The sequence below is a fragment of the Pelobates fuscus genome, chromosome 5, assembly GCF_036172605.1.
Source record: "Pelobates fuscus isolate aPelFus1 chromosome 5, aPelFus1.pri, whole genome shotgun sequence".
Lineage (NCBI taxonomy): Eukaryota > Metazoa > Chordata > Amphibia > Anura > Pelobatidae > Pelobates > Pelobates fuscus.
In genome coordinates, this window is record NC_086321.1 from 191,560,221 (window position 1) to 191,579,062 (window position 18,842).

Genomic DNA, 18,842 nt, shown 5'->3' on the forward strand with positions numbered 1-18,842 from the left:
CTTGAAAATAAAGAGATATTCCCAAGTTCCTGCTGGTAGGGTGCTTGATGGCTTGTATGTGTTTTGAAAGATGTATTGCTTTCTCCAATGCCTAGTGCACTGGATGATTTCTAAATTGTAGGACCACAAAGATTAGATAAATGTCTCATCGAGGGAACACATAACAATAAAAAGAAATGACCATAGTTGGGAAATTGGTTAGTCTCTGTACTGCACTATCATTATTAGATACTGAAATTGATATTTTAGAACAAAGGTGCAGGTTCATGGGCGTAAGTAACAGATCTGAGGGCGGCAGCTTTCATACATCAAACCACATGATTTTATACAGGCAAACATCCACATTAAAGAATACCAAATATAAACCAAATTCACAAGTTACTATGTTTGCTAAACAGAGAATTGTGGTTAATTGAAAACCAAATGTAAACATTAAGGTCATATAAGGTATCTGTATGTCATTATGTGCTTCTATATGAATGTGAGTCTGTGTATCTGCACTGTGTGTGCGCGCATATTTGCATGGGCGTTGGTGTGAAAAATGTCTCCATTTCATCTGTTTTCCAAGTTTTGTCTTTTTTAGGCAAGCTTTTGAAATTCATTTTGCCATAATTCATTGAGAAGGAAGGAACAATGGCTCAGCGCTATCAGGCCACAACAAACAAAGGGGGCAGCTCACCTAGGTCAGTGGGATACCCTCACAGACCCCAAAGATCATTGTATAGTATATAGAAAAAAGGAGAGACGGTAGCGCTGGAAACATTTTATACTGATAAAAACTATATACTATATAAAAGACTACAAAAAAAACTATGTAAAAGATAACTGGCAAAAATGTACATAAGTCCAGAGAAATGTCCAAATAAAAATGTAAAGTGCAACTTACAAGGAAACAGGCCAGATCACAAAAAACAACCAAGTAAAAGAGTGGGAAACACCCAGAATACGTAAATGTATATGTAAAACAACCTGGCATCAGGTATAATCCGTGAATAAGCTCTGTATTAGGATCAGAAAACTGACATAGCGTAATACAGTATAGAATAAAGTATATACCGGTATATGTGTTACAATACATACACTCACAAACACACGTGAAATCAGGCTTTTCACGCTCTCAGGGGTAGTATGATGAATATGCTTGAAAATCATCCCATGGAATATATGTGGATAAAGGAAATCGGAGATAGTGAAGTTTGTTATAAAAATACAAAATCACATTTATTGGTCACCCTTACATGTATGCATATCAAAAGAGCATGTCTCCATATAACATGGAACTTCACACAGTGTGGTCACAGATCCAAATAGGAACTTTTTTCTTGCCAAGTAGGAAACTTAGGAGAATAAAACAAGAGAATTGTATTCTTCAGAAAAAGATTTGATGTTCGGTCAGACAAGCAATGAGTTGCTTAGGCCTCCTTCCACATCCACCATCCCGGCAATAAAGTGGGCAAGATCTCAGATCAAACCTCTGCAATGGGAAATCTTGTCAAAATCGTCCAAAAGAGAAGAAGATCTGGACAAACATTAAACTCTCAGAGAGAGTAAAAAGTCACCTGGATTTGTGGATGGACTCAAAATTTATTAAAATCGGTCTCTCATTGAAGCAAAGAAATTGGGTCACCATAAAAACAGATGCATCAGTCACAGGTTGGGGTGCACATCTGGGATCTCTCTTTCACCTAGGTTCCTAGTCCCAAACGGAAGCTGCTCTGTCCTCAAACTACAGAGAATTGAAAGCTGTATGGAATGCCCTTCTAGCTTTCAATTTAGAAATCCGAAACAAATCCGTGAGAATTCAGTCAGACAATCTCACTACTGTCTCTTACCTGAACTGTCAGGGCGGTACAAAGGTAATAACACTCCCAAGGCTCTGCGCTCAGATCATCGTTTGGGCTCAAATGGAGTCCATTTCAGCAACTTACATCAAAGGCTCATATAACAGAGTAGCAGACGATCTGAGAAGGCAACACTGGACTCAGACAGAATGGTCCCTTCATCCAGAAACATTCCTAGTCAGAAGGTTCGGTCTACCACAGATGGATCTTATTGCCATTCTCCCATTGCTCTGGTATTGCTCTGGTATTTCACCTCAGACCTTCTCCCTAAAGGGGTTTCTCGATGGCACTTTAACCAACCTTTTGTTCTGCCTTCCTTCTGTCAAGACCACTACGGAAACAGAGAAGAATTGGCACTGCCTAGATGTTAGAAGGGCCTTGGAAAGTTTCCCTTCACAGATCAGCACCTTACAGGATTTCTGACCATCTATTTATTACTTTTCAAGGTGCATTTTAAGGCAAGATGGCTTCCAGAGCTACATGGCTTACTTTGGCCATTAAGTTGGCCTATAAAACCAGCAATGCCTCCCTTCAATTTCCGTTCAAAGCACACTTCACCAGAGCCATGTCAACTTCCTGGGCTGAGAGGTCATCGGCTTCTCCAGAAGATATCCGTAAAGCTGCTACTTGGTCCTTACTCCACACTTTCATAAAGCATTACAAGCTGGACGTATTCTCCTCCTCTGAAGCCGTTTTTGGGTGAAAAGTGCTCCAAGCTGTGGCTTATTAATTGCCCACCCATTTGCCTTGAGGGATCTTGCTATATCCCACTCTTGCAGTACTGCCACTTACGACAGGAAAAACAGTAATTTTACTTACCGTAAATACTATTTTCCTTAGTAGAGTGGCAGTACTGCATTCTTTCCCTCCCATTGGATAATAAATTATATTTTGCAGTATTTGGTCTCCGTATAGTTATTTAGAAAACTGTGAATGGAATGAGGGTACTGCCTTTTATGAGCAGGTAGGCGGGAGTATTTACATTTTTATATCGTTCAGCGCTTCTTGTCCACATAAGAGAGAACAACACAGGTTTGCAGTACTGCACTGCCACTCTACTAAGGATAATAGAATTTACTCTAAATAAAATGACTGTTTTCCTCAATAAAGTGCCAGTGAGTTGTATATCTTCTTAGAGACAAACAGACTGTAAAATATATAAATTTAAATAGTCCCTTCTCTTTCTCCTTTAAATACCTGATTCAAGACCAGGACTCTCAGTATATGAAAAGAAAACACCAGAAACCAATCCAAGCTCAATATAAATGTATTATCAAAAAATGGGAGAAAATTGTACTGCCACTATATTAAGGAAAGTAAAATTTCTGTTTTCCTTAACATATAGTGGCAGTAACAGTGAGGATATAACAAGATCCCAGAAATATAAAACAGAGTGACTAAAAATAATAACTTAAAATAACTTAAAAACCGAGTGTAAAGTTAGAGTCCACACTCCTTGCTTTCGGCAATTCAATAATATTTATTAAGAGAGGCTAATCAAACAAATAAACAATACATATACATTTGAAATAGCCTAGTATATGTTGCTACTAAAACTAGTCATTGACTGAATGGAAAGTAGGCTAAATTAACATAGTAAAACAGGCATAGACACGTGATACAGTTACCACTCCATCGATCAGCAGCTGAGAGTATGAGAGAGAGGGTGTGTATAGTGGGGAGAGGGAAGAGAGAGAGAGAGAGTGTGAGGAGGGTGAAGTCAAAGAGAGAGAGAGAATGTGCTATTCACAGGGCTTTAAACAGGTTAGCCCCTCCTGCTGGACACAGTGGCGCAATTGCCCCCCCCCCCCCCCCCCCCCCCGAGAAAACCAACGGTCTCCCTCTCCCCTGCCAGCACATGCAGGTGCTAGCCCTGCAATGTGCCTGTGGACCGTAGGGGAGATCAGAGATCTCCCTCCCCGGTCCGCAGGCACTGTGCTGACAGCCGGCGGGGGGAGGGAGAGGGAGGAGAGAGGACCCGGGAGCTCTGTCTGCAGCTCCTCCGGGTTCTCATCTCGCGAGCTTGGAGCGTTGCCGTGGTAACCACGGCAACGCTCCAAATCTCGCAAGAGTGAACTCTAGCCCTGGAGCGTGGGCTAGAGTTCACTGTAACCACTGGTACCACCAGGGAATCCCCACCTGACCACCAGGGAATCCCACGGGGACCACAAGGGATCAAGAAATGTCCCCCCTCCTCCCAGTAAAGGTAAGAAGGGAGGGGGACATCAATATTTATTTTAATTAAATAAAAATATATATATATATTATAATTAAAAAAAAGCCCCCCTACCCTTATCACCCACACTCTACACACATACACTGCCCCCCCATACTGCCCCCATACACACACACTGACCCCCATACTGCCCCCATACACACACACTGCCCCCCCATACTGCCCCCATACACACACACTGCCCCCCATACACATACTGCCCCCATACACACACACTGGCCCCCATATTCCCCCCATACACACAAACTGCCCCCATACACACACACTGCCCCCCATACACACACACTGCCCCCCATACTCCCCCCCATACACACACACTGCCCCCCACACTCCCCCCTACACACACACACTGACCCCCATACTGCCCCCATACACACACACTGTCCCCATACACACACACTGCCCCCATACACATACTGCCCCCCATACTGCCCCCATACACACACACTGGCCCCCATACTCCCCCCATACACACACACTGCCCCCATACACACACACTGCCCCTCATACTGCCCCCATACACACACACTGGCCCCCATACTCTCCCCATACACACACTGCCCCCCGTACACACACACTGCCCAATACTCACACACTGCCCCCCATGCACATACTGCCCCCATACACACACACTGGCCCCCATACTCCCCCCATACACACACTGCCCCCCATACACACACACTGCCCCACCCATACTGCCCCCATACACACACACACACAGCCCCCATACACACACACTGCCCCCATACACATACTGCCCCCCATACTGCCCCCAAACACACACACTGGCCCCCATACTCCCCCCATACACACACACTGCCCCCATACACACACACTGCCCCCCATACTGCCCCCATACACACACACTGCCCCTCATACTGCCCCCATACACACACACTGGCCCCCATACTCTCCCCATACACACACTGCCCCCCGTACACACACACTGCCCAATACTCACACACTGCCCCCCATGCACATACTGCCCCCATACACACACACTGGCCCCCATACTCCCCCCATACACACACTGCCCCCCATACACACACACTGCCCCCCATACTGCCCCCATACACATACTGCCCCCATACACACACACTGCCCCGTACACATACTGCCCCCCTACACACATACTGCCCCCCATACACACACACTGCCCCGTACACATACTGCCCCCCTACACACATACTGCCCCCCATACACACACACACTGTCCCCCATACTGCCCCCCATACACACACACTACCCCCACACACACACTGGCCCCAATACTGCCCCCATACACACACACTGCCCCCCATACTGCCCCCACACACACACACTGCCCCCATACACACACACTGCTCCCATACACACACATTGCCCCCATACACACACATTGCCCCCCATACACATACACTGCCCCCCATACACACACTGCCCCCATACTGCCCCCCATACACACATACTGCCCCCTATACACATACACTGCTCCCCATACACACACACACTGCCCCATACACACACACTGCCCCCCATACACACACACTGCCCCCCATTCACACACTGCCCCCATACACACACACACTGCCCCCATACTGCCCCCCATACACACATACTGCTCCCCATACACACACACACTGCCCCCATACACACATACTGCTCCCCATACACACATACTGCTCCCCCATACACACACACAATACACACATACACTACCCCCATACACTGCCGCCCACACTGCAATACTCACACACACACTGCAACTGTTACACACACATACTGTCCCACACATACACTGCACCCCTTACACATTGCACCACTCACACACACCACTGCTCCTATACCCTACTACAGCCCCATTTCCCAGCAGAACTCAGGTAAGTTGTCAAACTGTTCTTAAACGGTTTGACTACTTACTCTAGGAGGGGGTCCCAGCATTATTGACACCATAACCACTACACTGAGCTGTAGTGGTTATTGTGTCTGGATTATTTCTTTAAATAATCTACAAGTGCCCCTCCCGTGATCAGGCTCTGGATCCGCCACTGGCTGGTAACACCTCCCTTAGTCAATCCCTTAGGATGTAACAGAACTAGAGTGCCTCCTGGGGGAAGGGGGATTGCATTGGAAGGAAATGGAGGAGGAGTTTTTCAACAACCCAACTGATTTTGCCTGGTGAAAGGCCATGTGCTTCACAGAGGACTCCATTATTGCCTAAGGGTAGAATGGGGGCTTGAATCCCTGTATTAGAACACAATAACACTTCATTGGCATACAGTTTGACTGTTAATCAGATCCCCCCACTTATTACAACTTTGAATCTGGCGCGGTTCATCTATGTTGCGCGGGGAAGCTGCGTCAGAGGAGGCGTGTCGGATCGCGGTGAAGCCGCTAGTTAAGTTCTGACAGACATTAAACAGACTTTCCGGTATACCTTTAATTTGCAAAATTAGCATTGCAACAGCAAAACTGTCAATTTTAAGTGGTTTTTTTCTGGAAGAATAACATTTTCCAATAGATGATCTGAGACTGGAAGTTCCCAAGATTCTAGCACCATTTGTTTTAATGACCAGAACCAACTCCTGTTCGGCGTTGCAAAGATTGCAAGAATTCGTGCCTGGTCTGTTCTGATCTTCGGAAGTACCTTCGGAATCAACAGAATCTGAGGAAACCGGTAAGCAAGACTGAAATGCCATGCAGTCCATACAATTGTTTTGTCTGAAAAGTGAACACAGGAAATTTCTGTGCCATGAGTTCTATTACAGGCAGACTGATCCTTTCCACCAATTTAACTGATCCCCGACTGGTAACGACAGGCAGAATTCCAGATCCAGATCTACGTCACTTCTTGTCCAATGCGATAAAATCTTCCATTGTAGCGGCCTTATTGCTGTTTTTGCCAATTTGATGTCTGGAATTGAAGATGGAAGAGTTCCTAGAATACTCATTGCTTTCCTTATATTGCACTGTGGTTCTTGTTGTAGGAAAGATATTTCCCTTATGATCTTTTGTCTTTTTAGAAGCGTTTAGATACAGAGATAATGTTTTGGAATCCACGATGAACCCCAGGAATTGGATTTTTAAAGTTGGTTGAAGCTGTGACTTTTTTAGATTGATGATCCAACCATATTTCCTGAGAAGATGCATTGTGATGTGAATGTCTTCTTCCAACTGTCTAAATAAGGCACCACCACCACCACAATACTCCTTTCTCTTGTAACCTTACGACCAATGGTGTAAGAAGTTTTGTAATCATTCTTTCAAGACCAAAAGGGAGAGCCTTGAATTGAAAATTTGAGTATTATTGCACCGGAGTGAATTGTGAATCTCAGATATTTTCTTGTTTCGGTTGCTATGGGAACATGTAGATAGGCATCTTTTAAATTTAATGTCACCATAAAATCTCCCTTGTTCAGGATGTAACCTATTGGATAGATTCCATCTGGAAATTCTGGTATGGAATAACTCTGTTAACATTTTTCAAGTTCAATACTGGTCTGACCAAATTATCTTGTTTTGGCACAAGAAAGTCTTGAATACACTCCTTTCCTTTCTTGTAGTTTTGGCACTTTTTCGATTACTCCTTTTCTCAGCAAGGCAATTGCTTCTGATTATAGAGCTTCCCTTTTCTTTAGTGCAGGATAGGATGACAGAAGAAAGCAAAATCTGACCTGGTATCTGTGTTTTTTTATCACACCTAAAATCCATGGGTTTGCAGTTGTGACCTCCCATTCTTTCAAAAATTGTTGCAGACGACCTTTGACTTTGGCATCAGAATCTCTTCTTCTTATCCTGCCTGTTAGAGGTCTTGTCGTTAGATTTGTTGTCTCTGTTAGGCCTTTGATTCCTATCATACCTCAGCTCTTTCAGGACTGTATTGAAATCTTCTGGAACCAGATGTATATATGTTTTCTTGTGACAATACTTTTTTTGTGTCCAACATTTGTTTGGTCATTTCCTCCAATGGTGATCCAAACAATTTTCCACTTTCTGGTAGTAATTCACATAGGGAAGCTTTTGAAGCTGTATCCGCTGTCCATGAACGGAGCCACAGTGCTCTTCTGGCTACAATGCTAGCCCCATCATGCGTGCCGACAATTTTAGACTTTCCTCTGACATTTCGATCGTAATATTATTTGCTAAACAGATGCTATGCAGAAGTTGAGGAATTTATTTTTCTGCACTTTCAAGCAGACAACCTTCGATCACTTAAAGCCATACATTTTGAGCCTTCATTACAGACACCTGCTACCGCGACCTTACTCTGAAAACCTGCTGCTTGGAACACCCTCCTACAAGATATTTCTGTTCTTCTATCCATGGGATTCTTTAAGCCCGATGCCTCACTGATTGATTGGCAGGGTAGATTTTTAGATAGTTGTGCAACCTGTGTGTCTACTTTAGGTAGATCTTCCCAGCTCAACTCTTCTTGCAACCAAATTAATTCTTTAAATGCTTGGAGATCAAGGCTCTTTTTTCTGGGTTCTTTCATTCCCTATAAACTAGTTCCATCAGTTTAGGATCTAGTGGCAAACCTCTGATCTTTTTTTTTGTCGATGTATCATCTGATAACACTGCCGTAATTTCCTTAGTGAACCTTTTCATTTCCTCAGTAGGAAACCCTTCCTCTACACTCGAAGCTTGACTGGCGAGTGACGAGTATGAGGTGTCTGAGCATTCTCCAGATAATAATTCTGAAAGAGAGCTCTCCCTCTTACACTTCCTGGAATGCTTCTCTTGTGTTGGCGTATGCACTCTAGATGTCTCTTTAAAAGACTCAAAGGATTGTGCTAGGTTGTCCTGGAACCAGTGGAGGAAACTCTGCATATTATTTTGTTTTGTTGTTTCTAAACTCTCCGCAGAACAACTATTACACAACTTTTTTCTGCATCCATCTGCCAGTGGAGTAGCGCATTCACCACAGGCATTATGCTTGGATTTGAACGCAGCTTTTTTTGGTGCAGGTGCTGTTATTCTCTCCTTTTCTAAATCCTTAGGAGATGTTGGGCAAGACATCTGCAAAAAAAGAATTACCTTAAGCAACAATTCCATATAATACATAGATAAAACAGAAACCTTTTAAAGAAAAGATACTTTATCTTACCTTAAAGGTCTCTGAAGCCTGTTGGGGCTCTGGTGACATGGTAGACCCTCCAAGGACACCTTCCATGTCTGTCCTGAGGATCTGCACAGCATTTATAGACACCAAATGTGAAATTTGTGGCAAATTTTTGAATTTCCGAATTGCGCAGTAGCGCATTCGGAACTTTGGTGGAACTCAAGGCCACCCGGGAGTGCCTTCCACAGTTGGGCGCAAGGCTTGCATCGCTATTGGCGTTCCACCTGGGAACGCCTCTTAACGAAGACGGATTCACTATCCATAACATGCTGCTGGATTACTTGCTCCGTAACCATCCTTGGAGCAGGGCTCTCAGCTCACTATCCAGGGAGCTATCAGCCAGGTCCGAATGGGACAAGAATGAATACTGAGAGTCCAGGGCTTGAAGCAGTTATTTAAAGGGGAAGGAGGAGGGACTATTTAAATTTGTATATTTATTTTACAGTCGGTTTGTCCCTAAGAAGATATACAATTATAGATATACAACAATATACAGAAGTGGCCTGCAATTTGTGCGAACATATGAAAAAAGCGGAGAAAGAATCCAATGGTACAGTATATTCCAGTATAATCAAATTATGGTGATTATTCCACTATATGCCTTTTAAACTAGAGCTGGTATTGACTCTGGTAAATGTGAGTACATCTCTTTTTATTTATTATACAGTTAATTTGATTGGGGTATACTGTACCATTGGAATATTTATCTGCTTCTTTTATATGTTAGCATGAATTGGAAGCCACTTCTGACCCAAGAATTTGCACAAGAAGAATACTTTTTTTCGTTTCCTTGAAAGTTGCACTTTACACTTTTATTTGGACATTTTCATGGACTTATGTACCTTTTTACCTGTTATTTTTTATTTATTTTTTAAGTCTTTTTACATAAAATTTTTTATATCAGTATAAAAATTTCCTTATCGTTTTTGTTTATATATACCGTACTATGCCATAATTAATTGTTTGGTGAACTAAAGCGTGTGTTTGTGTGCTGTCAGTCGTGTGTGTTTATTTACAGTGAATTTAGCAAGTACTTGTGAATGCAATGGTGCTTGTTAGTATTGTGCATGTATGACAACGTGTGCCTATTTGTGAGTACTTTTTACTGTCAATACTGTTTGTAAATATTTGTGCAGAGTACTTGTGTGTGAATTGTGTGCATATGTGGTTGTAATTGTGTGAATTATTAGTGCGTGTACATGTAGTGTTATATTTATGTAAAGTGTTAGTATGTGTGCATATAATGTTGCATGTATGCAGTGTCAGTGTCTGTGAATTCTGGGTGTATTTGTATGGTTTTAGTGTGATTGCAGAGTTCTGTTAATGTGAAAAGTCTGTGTGTGTGTGTTTGAACGGGTCTATATGTGTGAAAGGTCTGTGAGTAAATGGAACCAGGCAGGCTCTTATTTGGTCATCAAATATGAAATATTTGGGTATAATGATAATCCTCGGACCCAAACAAAATAATAGAAGAACATTTCTTACCTCTTAAACAAATGTCTAAACAGTTGAAAGGTTGGGGAAAGATGGAATTCTCATTCTGGGGAAGAATAAATATTCTAAGATCATATGTTCTCCCCAGGTGGCTATATCTTTTCCGTACGGTACCACTTTCTGTACCCAATAGTTAGCTATCTATGATTCAGGTTGCATTTTGGAACCTTGTATTGCATAGTAAAAAAAACAAGGTTAAAATTAGATTGTCTTAAATCGAGACCAGCCAAAGGGGGTTTGTCTATGTCAGATATATATGAATATCATGCATTTTTGACACAAAATTAATCTTCAAGAGAAGAAAACTGGTACAAGGTGAAAAAAGACTTAGTGTAGGGATTCTGGACAACAGAAACATAAAAAAGGCCAATAGTGGGAAGGTGTTTAATTTTATCACATGACAGGAGGCTTCATATTTTGCATAACTTTCTTTACTTTATGCCTCCAGCAGCACAAGTCAATCAGAAAACTTTAAACCAATCAGTAACAGGCATCACATCCATATATAAAGCCCTGACAGTCACATGATTTCCTCTTTCTTTGCTGCTTACCAGCCAAGGCACAGGTCAGAGTATTTTGCTCCAAACAGTTTTCCTTTATATTACATTTATCATTATATTTGAATGTTTATGGTGTGGTATTTGTCCCCTGCTACCCTCTCCCTTCTCTACCCTGATAATTTGCTAGTTGCCTTTACATTTGGTATTAGCTTTGTCTTTCTAACCTGATATTTGCTAAATTCCTTTTACATTGTGGGGATTAGATTGGTCTTTCTAACCTGATAATTTGCTAAATTGCCTTTACATTGTGGGGATTAACTTTGTCTTTCTACCCTGATATTTGCTGTTGCTTTTCTGTTTTTATATTAGACTTGTCTCTGCTGGCACTTTGTTCTATCACATTCTCTGCTTTAGTCTCGCGCGGTTCACAGCGTTTTACCGCGATAGCGTTTGGTTTGCTCTGGTGCCAGGACTTCAGGGCAGGTCTCTGGGGCTTGGGGGTACCGGGGGGACTCAGTACTGCATCGGCGCATTTGCGCACGAACGGAGGCCATCTTAAATCTCGCGGCTCTCGCGAGATGCACGTCGGCTGTTTTGTTCTAGCCAGTTTGTGATTCCCACGAACTGGCAGCCTGATCTGTACTGTCTAAAATAAGTTTCCTGTGAAATAAAGCTCTCCAAGTCCTTTTCTGGGAGATTATGTATGGAATGTTCACTGCTGAAAACAATACTGTTACATAGCACTGGCAGGTGGAATAAAGTTTTACAGGTACCTTTGCTGGAGGATTATGCATGGAGTGTCCACTTATGTAGGACTGATCCCTGCTGTGTGCATATACTGGATGCAGTACTCATGTCTGCTGGCAGTTTGCTCTATAATGTTATATACAAATGTCATGTTGAATAAAAGTTTTCTTGTACATCTAGAGGATTATGAATGGACCGTTCCCTGCTGTGGGCATATAGTGGATGCATTACTCTATCTGGGGGCAGGGAGATTAAATAGAGATGCTAATTTACCCAGCGCCCTACTCCCACTGGACCTCACAACCACTGTATACACTCCTTCCCCACAGGGATACACCTCCCAGGACATAGTAGTGGAGGCGCATAACGGAGTGATTAACAGGGGTGAACCCCAAGCGTGGCAGACACCTGTCCAAGGACATTGTGGTACAGGGGTGACCCCCCTTACAATGGATGTACCCATAGCAAATCTGGTCCCTGTCCTAGTGACATACATATACTGGGGTGAACCCCCTACGCTGGGTGACCCCCAAGCGAATCTGGTTCCTGTCCTACTGACATACATATACTGGGGTGAACCCCGGCGCTGGGCGAACCCCAAGCGAATCCTATTCCGGTACTAGTGACATATATATACTGGGGTTAACCCCCACGCCCTAGGACGGGCTCATAACCACGGAGTACGATCTGTTACTGTATACACAGACCAGAACACACTGGATACATGTATGTCGACAGAACCAGGAAGGAGAGCTCACGGTGCTGCCAAATCTCCACAGTACTATATCCAATAAGGGTGACCCCTTGGATAATTTGGAGGCTACCATACCTCCCCATATACGGGCTACGTCCCGACATTACTGACCGCTCATCCCGGTCTTATTGAGGGTGACCCCCTCCTCAGACCACTCCCAGGAAATCTCTAAGTGGTATTGATTTAAACAATTCTGGGTGACCCCCAGTCGTACGTGGAGGCCCACTAGTGGCAATAAATGTACTACCGTACCTGACAACTGTTCGGTATCCCACAGACCGAAAGAGTGTCCTAACATGCCATAAGAGACACACATAGAGGGGTGACCCCCCTACGCTGGGTGACCCCCAGGCGAGTCTTACTCCGGTGCTAGTGGCACAGGTACGAAGGGGTGACCCCCCTGGCCGGATGGAGTGACCCCCCGCTCCCTTTCTAGGGCTTCTACCTTCAGAGTACGCTCTGTCATAGTATGCCCAGACCAGGGCGCAATAGATGCATGTATTCCAACACCTCTATGCTTCAACTGGAGGATCCGTACGCCCTTCCCTTAACCGGGAAGGAGAACTCACAGTGCTGCTAAACTCCACAACTCTAGACCATATAAGGATGAACCCTTGGATTATACATATTGAGGCTTTTACATCTCCCATACTCGGGCTACGTCCCGACATTGCAGACCGCTCATCCCGGTCTTACTGAGGGTGTCCTCATTCCCAGACCATTCTCTGGATCCTGCGAAAGTGGTACTGATTGATCGAAATTCTGGGTGACCCCAGTCATACACGGAGGCCCACTGAGTGGCAATAAGTGTACTGTTGTACGATCCTGTCCCCCACAGACCGAAGGGTGTGAACCAACAGGTCGGACTTCCCTCAATATCCCCTACCGATTTTCAGACGAGGATTAAGGCCGCCAGGACAGCTCCGGGGGAAGAAGTCCTCTCCAATATGCTGGCTACAACCCATACGACAGAGCGGGTGCAACGACACCAACACCAATGGAAGCGAGAGATACCGACAACGTTAGGTCGGACACCTTATCATCTAAACACCATTGGAAGGGCTCCAACGTGGCTTCCCCAAAGGGGAAAGAGAACACCCCGACTTAGCGGAACCGTCTCTCAGAATGTCCTGTACATTAATCATCTCAGGCTCCATCATCAGGGGACGAAGACTTCATCCCTCCCCCTTCTCTGGAGATCATGAGAGAATGGAGAGCAGAAGAGTCTCCATCTGAAGAGGTAAAGTGACAAGACCCGCCTAGCAAGAAAGGTTTTCTTTGGCACACTGGACACTCTCGTTTGACTCACGCTCCATCCGATACCCAGGGTCATCCGAATGGGGTTTACCGGAGCATCGGGCACACTTGCCCACTTCCGGCTTCGGGAAAAGAAGTCCGAGACAAACTCAGGGTGGAATGCCCACGCCCTCTATGACCGAACAAGATAGTCCTCACCAGGGAGCTCGGTATCACTGTGGTGATATTTATGTCCCGATCAGGCCGGGGTCCACTTAAGATGTAGGAGAAGGACTCAAAACTAGTTAGGATGAAATACTGGACATGATCAGCCCCGAGTAAAAATTCTATACTTTGCGGAACTGACCCCACCCAAGACTCATCTCTAGAAGCTCACGATGTTAGGGAATGGGTGCAAAGGGCAATATGTAGGTTGGGGAACGCAAGGCAGACAGGGGAACAGAACGGCGCAAAGCAGCCCAATTAAAGATGGATTTAAACCATTGAAGTTAGGGACGAAAGAGCGAGGACCTCAGGCGGACAGACTATCATTTGGAGAAACATTTATCTCAGCAACGGTTTGGTAATAAGGAAGAAGACAGGAGACTATCGCCCAGTCATCAACCTATGCCAACCCAATGGTTTTGGGGAGTACCGACAACTCAAGAAGGAAGGGATCCATCTCCTAGGGGACCTACTCCTCGAAAGGGGTTCGCAATGTTGGATTTGAAGGACACTTACCTACTGGTTCACATGGTGCCTCATGAAGTTTCTGAAGCCGGTCACGGCGCACTGAAGAGCAAAGGATATCCGCTGTCGCATACCTAGACGACTTACCGACCTTTTGCAAATCCAATTCCTGACTACGTTCACAAAATGAGATTTATGTTACAGTTTCGGGAATTGTTGGGATTCATAGTGAACAGAGAGGAGTCGGTTCGATCCCAGTTCCGAGTGACTCTGTTCCTCTACTTCGGAATAGATTACCCCTTCCCACATCATCTATAACGACAATTCGTAAGAAAATGCGACGGGTACGGCGGAAAGGCACCATAATCCTTTGACTATTGCCCAGAACCACTTCACTACCGGGCCAGACATCGGCTGAAAGCTCACTGCCTGAGATCCGGGCACACCTATGAAATTGGGATCAGAATAGCAAAGACTTCGCTAGTACTCATTACCGAGGTAAAGGAGTCAAGCATGACACCCAGAATGATTGTCCTTAATTGGGATCATCCTCGGCTTCTTCAGTTTTAACTTGCCTTCGGGCAGATCCAAAAGGAGAACATCATCTATTGATAATGCAGGAGCGTCTGGAGTTGGTGGATTGGTGTCTTCCAAGGGAGACTGGTATGTCAAGGGACTATCGCAACCAACTAGAGACCTATTATGGGACTCATGGACAACAGGTATTCCCCGAAATAACTTATCCGCATGGAACACCTGGAGTTCGCTGGTGTATGGAAAGGGACTGCGATCCTTCTATTACCCCTATCTCCTCGATGTTGAATCTTTTGGAACTAGTCAGATAACACAAACCTATCCCTCCGTCAGCCGTAGACACGTTACTTTAAGGTTTTTTCGTCGGGTATCAGATGTACTGGAGTTCGACGTAGACGGTCTTTTCGGTATCACCAGAAGGAATGATTTCTACGGTGTCTCGTAGAACTAAATCTTATTCGCGTCAGTATCTTACCCTGTTCCCGGCGGTTCCCCAGTCTTTGTACAGTTATAGCGGTATTTTGTTATACGGAGATCACGACAACACTTAGATTGTCACATTCAGGACATCTGCTGGACTTATACCAACCATACAAGCCAGTTACCATGAACACAACCTAGATGGGGGTGGAGACGCGTTTTGGGTACTCAATCGGTACGAGTCGCGGCTGCTTCTCAGGCCTTCACGGGTGGGCCTCTATATGTTACAGGCGGCGAATTGGACACGGCGAGACAACCTCCGTATATTTATTTTCGTCAAACCACACACGCATCCTTCTCGCTCATACCACAGCTTTAAAAATGCTAAATATGAAGCCTCCTGTCATGTGATAAAATTGTAGATTATGCTAACGTAGTGTACCTATAATCTTGATTTTAATAATGACAGGAGGCGAGTATTTTCCCTCCCTATACTCTGGGAAATTCTAATTTTCTAGTTGTCATTTTCACAGTGTAATTATAAGGTTTTTGGTATTTCAGTATATTTATGGGATGCTTATCTGGTTGACATGTGTTAGATCCGTGTTGATTATTAAGTATACTATGGTTGTTTAATGTTTCAGTATATTAACTTAATATAAATATAGATACATATAGTGCTGGATTTAATGTGGACAACAGTTGGTTTCCATCACCTTTCACGTATTTCTGTTCTTTTCAGCGTAATCATCATAAAGATAAAGATCAAGATCAAGATAAAGCTGGAAGGTTTCAAGTCTCGTTCCAAGTTACACGTTACTCAGGACTGTTATTTGAATTCCCTGACGTTATAGTAGACTGTTTTTCGCATCAAATAAAGAGGAAGTCATGTGACTGTCAGGGCTTTATATATGGATGTGATGCCTGTTACTGATTGGTTTAAAGTTTTCTGATTGACTTGTGCTGCTGGAGGCATAAAGTAAAGAAAGTTATGCAAAATATGATGCCTCCTGTCATTATTAAAATTAAGATTATCGGTACACTACGTTAGCATAATCTACAATTATGAGGCACATTTGAAATAATTGGCAGAAATTAAGGAAGAAAATAAAGTTAAACAACAAAGTCCTAATGAATACTTCTCTGGGAAATTTAGCGAATTATATAAAAGATATTAATTTGAGCAAATGGCATAGAAATGGGCTAAGGACAATAAACGCTCTATTAATGGATAGGCGTATTAAAACTGAAAACTGAAAAAATAATAGGCGTAAAACAGAAAATTTCTGAAAAAGCACAAGAACTTAAAGGTGGCATTTTTACTTATTTACGAATAAAAGGATACATTAGGAAACATCTATGCCTAGAACCCAAAGAAATAATTACAAATATACAAATAATCCAAAGAAAGCCCTTTGTTCCTGTGTGTCCAGCTTGTCTGGTTACAACTACATGTTTGTTTGTCCACCCACTGTAAAGTGCTGCGGAATTTGTTGGCGCTATATAAATAATATTAATAAAGACTGAATCAAAAGGTACGCTAGCTTTATGTAAAGATCTGCTAAGATTGGGGAAGAAAATAAGCCCAACCAAAACCGCAGAGAAATGGGAAAGAGACATACAAGTTAAAATCACCCAATAAGAACTTTTTAAAAAGTTTGTAAATCAGTAAGATGCCTGAACAGAGATGCAATTTAGGATCAATAATCGTATTTATTTGGTTCCTAGTCATCCAAACAGGATGTGGTCTGGCCACACTGATAGGTGTTGGAGATGCGAATCGCAGAAAGGCGATTTATTACATATATGGTGGAAATGTGAACCGATTCAGAGGTTTTGGGGACAGATAAAGGATAAAATCCAAGCAATAAGTAACATCAAACTCCCATTAAAGCCAGAATCCTATTTATTACACTTTAATTTTCCAAAAATACCTAAAGCAGAGTATGACATAGTGGTACATATTTTGCTGGCAGCAAAGATCAGTATAGCTAGAAAATGGAAATCCTGTATTGCGCCATTATCGATCGTGGTTAAAAATCAACTCCTCTTCCATTTAAATATGGAAAAAGGAATAGAGAAGTACCAAAATTTTACTCTGAAGAGGAATTACAAATGGGACCTATGGATAAAATCGATCCCTGAGTGAGCATGATACATAAATACCCCAGAATAAGATGGGATGATATTTAATCTTTCTAGGAGCTGCCCTGCCAGACATGTATGTAGTTTTATATGTTCCTCCTTTCCAGTAAAAAGCAAAGGAGCATATTGGAAATGTGTAATCTTACTGAAGGGAGGAGTGTTTTTAAATTGACTGTTCAGCTTGATTTTATGTTTTGTACGATCGATTTCTTTTCTATGTCTGTTTTTGTATTTTTTTGTCAATAAAAAAATGAATAAAGAATAAATAAATGAAAGGTCTGTAAGTGTGTGTGCTTGCACGGTTCTCTATTTGCAAAAGGTTGATGTGTGTTACTGCAGGGGTCTATAGTATATGGGAGAATCGTCAGCATAGGGTGCGCACGGGGTGTGCCTGGGCTCACCCTAATCCCCGCGGCCTGCACTATGTGCCTCCCTCCGTGGGCCAGTGAGGGAGATCAGAGAGGGAGGCAGGAGAGGACCCGTGGAGCTCTTGCCAGCAGCTCCGCCAGGTTACTCTTGCAAGGTCAGAGCGTTACACACAGCACCCTCACACACACACTGCAGTATATGTGTGTATATATATATATATATATATATATGGCGTGTGTGTTTGTGCTTTAGGGCGGCGGGTGCACACCCTTATACAACAGGCTGCGCAAGCCTATGATCGGCAGTATATGAGTGTAACACACCACCCTCACCAGCCACACTTAGACCCTGCAGAAACCTGAAATCCCTTGATCTGCAGCAATTTTCCATTGATATCTACCATGTCCTTCTGCAAAATAACCTTTATAACTCTACCCTCTCAAGTACTGTAGACAAACTATGTCCACTCACTGAAACCCTGTCTGTCATACCAACCCTTGTGTACGTGCTCGAGGGTGGGGGAATGTTACTGGAGGAAGTCTTGTAATATGGCTGCCTGCACTATAAATTTATATTAAGTTTCTACACTCTTCCATCAATAAAACAAACATACTTTACCTCCCTCATGTCCACCTTCTTGCATGACCCCAAATGCCTCTTTTAAACTTTTAATTCACTCCATTGGAGTTCCTCAAGGCTCTGTTCTGGGACTTTGTCTTTTATTAATTGACATCTGTGTGGTGTCTTACATATATTAAAACAGCGGCATTACAGC